A 3,521-nucleotide genomic window follows, 5' to 3' on the forward strand; every position below is an offset into this window, starting at 1 on the left:
ACTCCCGTTTACCGGAGGAACACTTTGGGTACTACCAAACGTCACAACGTAACTGGGTGATTATAAAGGAGTACTACAGGTGTCACCGAAGGTACATGTTGAGTTGGCGTATTTCGAGATTAGGTTTTGTCACTTCGATTGTCGGAGAGGTATCTCTGGGACCTCTCGGTAATGCACATCACTATAAGCCTTGCAAGCAATGTAACCAATGAGTTGGTTACGGGGTGATGCATTATGTAACGAGTAAAGAGACTTGCCGGTAACAAGATTGAACTAGGTATTGGATACCGACGATCAAATCTCGGGCAAGGAAACTACCGATGACAAAGGGAACAACGTATGTTGTTATGCGGTTTGACCGATAAAGATCTTCGTAGAATATGTAGGAACCAATATGGGCATCCAGGTCCCGCTATTGGTTATTGACCGAGAATAGTACTAGGTCATGTCTACATAGTTCTCGAACCCGTAGGGTCCGCACGCTTAACGTTACGATGACAGTTTTATTATGAGTTTATAAGTTTTGATGTACCGAAGTTTGTTTGGAGTCCCGGATGTGATCACGGACATGACGAGGAGTCTCGAAATGGTCAAGACATAAAGATCGATATATTGGAAGCCTATATTTGGACATCGGAATCATTCCGGGTGAAATCGGCATTTTACTGGAGTACCGGGAGGTTACCGGAACCCCCCGGGGGGTTATTAGGCCTACATGGGCCTCGAGGGAGAAGAGGGAAGGAGGCAGGAGGGGGCCGCGCGCCCCTCCCCTTCCTAGTCCGAATAGGACAAGGGAAGGGGGACGGCGCCCCCCTTTCCTTCACCTCTTCCTCCTCTTTCCCCCCTTCTCCTACTCCAACTAGGAAAGAAGGGAGTCCTACTCCCGGTAGGAGTAGGACTACCCCCTTGGCGCGCCCTCCTTGGCCGGCCGCCTCCTCCCCCTGGCTCCTTTATATACGGGGGCGGGGGGGGGGCACCCATGGACACACAAGTTGATCTACGGATCGTTCCTTAGCCGTGTGCGGTGCCCCCCTCCACCATATTCCACCTCGGTCATATCGTCACGGAGTTTAGGCGAAGCCCTGCGCCGGTAGAACATCATCATCGTCACGATGCTGTCGTGCTGACGGAACTCATCTCCGGAGCTTTGCTGGATCGGAGGTCGGAGATCGTCATCGAGCTGAACGTGTGCTGAACTCGGAGGTGCCGTATGTTCGGTACATGAATCGGTCGGATCGTGAAGACATACGACTACATCAACCGCGTTGTCATAACGCTTCGGCTTACGGTCTACGAGGGTACGTGGACAATACTCTCCCCTCTCATTGCAATGCCATCACCATGATCTTGCGTGTGCGTATGAAATTTTTTGAAATTACTACGTTCCCCAACAGTGGCATCCGAGCCTAGGTTTTATGCGTTGATGTTATATGCACGAGTAGAACACAAATGAGTTGTGGGCGATAGAAGTCATACTGCTTACCAGCATGTCATACTTTGGTTCAGCAGTATTGTGAGATGAAGCGGCCCGGACCGACATTACGCGTACGCTTACGCGAGACTGGTTTCACCGTTACGAGCACTCGTGCTTAAAGGTGGCTGGCGGGTGTCTGTCTCTCTCACTTTAGCTGAATCGAGTGTGGCTACGCCCGGTCCTTGCGAAGGTTAAAACAGCACCAACTTGACGAACTATCGTTGTGGTTTTGATGCGTAGGTAAGAACAGTTCTTGCTAAGCCCGTAGCAGCCACGCAAAATTTGCAACAACAAAGTAGAGGACGTCTAACTTGTTTTTGCAGGGCATGTTGTGATGTGATATGGTCAAGATGTGATGCTATATTTTATTGTATGAGATGATCATGTTTTGTAACCGAAGTTATCGGCAACTGGCAGGAGCCATATGGTTGTCGCTTTATTGTATGAAATGCAAACGCCCTGTAATTGCTTTACTTTATCACTAAGCGGTAGTGATAGTCGTAGAAGAAATAGATGGCGTAACGACAACGATGCTACGATGGAGATCAAGGTGTCGCGCCGGTGACGATGGTGATCACGACGGTGCTTCGAAGATGGAGATCACAAGCACAAGATGATGATGACCATATCATATCACTTATATTGATTGCATGTGATGTTTATCCTTTATGCATCTTATCTTGCTTTGATTGATGGTAGCATTTTAAGATGATCTCTCACTAATAATCAAGAAGTGTTCTCCCAGACTATGCACCGTTGCGAAAGTTCTTCGTGCTGAGACACCAAATGATGATCGGGTGTGATAGGCTCTACGTTCAAATACAACGGGTGCAAAACAGTTGCACACGCGGAATACTCAGGTCATACTTGACGAGCCTAGCATATACAGATATGGCCTCGGAACACGGAGACCGAAAGGTCGAACGTGAATCATATAGTAGATATGATCAACATAGTGATGTTCACCATTGAAACTACTCCATCTCACGTGATGATCGGACATGGTTTAGTTGATTTGGATCACGTGATCACTTAGATGACTAGAGAGATGTCTGTCTAAGTGGGAGTTCTTAAGTAATATGATTAATTGAACTTAAATTTATCATGAACTTAATACCTGATAGTATTTTGCTTGTCTATGTTTGTTTGTAGATAGATGGCTCATGTTGTTGTTCCGTTGAATTTTAATGCGTTCCTTGAGCAAGCAAAGTTGAAAGATGATGGTAGCAATTACACGGACTGGGTCCGTAACCTAAGGATTATCCTCATTGCTGCACAGAAAAGTTACGTCCTGGAAGCACCGCAGGGTGCCAGGCCTGCTGCTGATGCAACTGACGATGTTAAGAACGTCTGGCAGAGCAAAGCTGATGACTACTCGATAGTTCAGTGTGCCATGCTTTACGGCTTAGAACCGGGTCTTCAACAAATGCCCGGATTGAGAGATATGATGTGTCCAATAAGTTCTACAGCTGCAAGATGGAGGAGAATAGTTCTGTCAATGAACATATACTCAAAATGTCTGGGTATAATAATCACTTGATTCAACTGGGAGTTAATCTTCCTGATGATAGTGTCATTGATAGAATTCTTCAATCACTGCCACCAAGCTACAAGAGCTTCGTGATGAACTATAATATGCAAGGGATGAACAAGACTATTCCCGAGCTCTTCGCAATGCTAAAAGCTACGGAGGTAGAAATCAACAAGGAGCATCAAGTGTTGATGGTTAACAAGACCACCAGTTTCAAGAAAAAGGGCAAAGGGAAGAAGAAGGGGAACTTCAAAAAGAACGGCAAACAAGTTGCTGCTCAAGAGAAAAAACCCAAGTCTGGACCTAAGCCTGAAACTGAGTGCTTCTACTGCAAGCAGACTGGACACTGGAAGCAGAACTGCCCCAAGTATTTGGCGGATAAGAAGGATGGCAAAGTGAACAAAGGTATATGTGATATACATGTTATTGATGTGTACCTTACTAATTCTCGCACTAGCACCTGGGTATTTGATACTGGTTCTGTTGCTAATATTTGCAACTCCAAACAGGGACTAC

Source organism: Triticum dicoccoides, chromosome 5B (genome assembly GCF_002162155.2).
Source record: "Triticum dicoccoides isolate Atlit2015 ecotype Zavitan chromosome 5B, WEW_v2.0, whole genome shotgun sequence".
In the NCBI taxonomy this organism is placed as follows: domain Eukaryota; kingdom Viridiplantae; phylum Streptophyta; class Magnoliopsida; order Poales; family Poaceae; genus Triticum; species Triticum dicoccoides.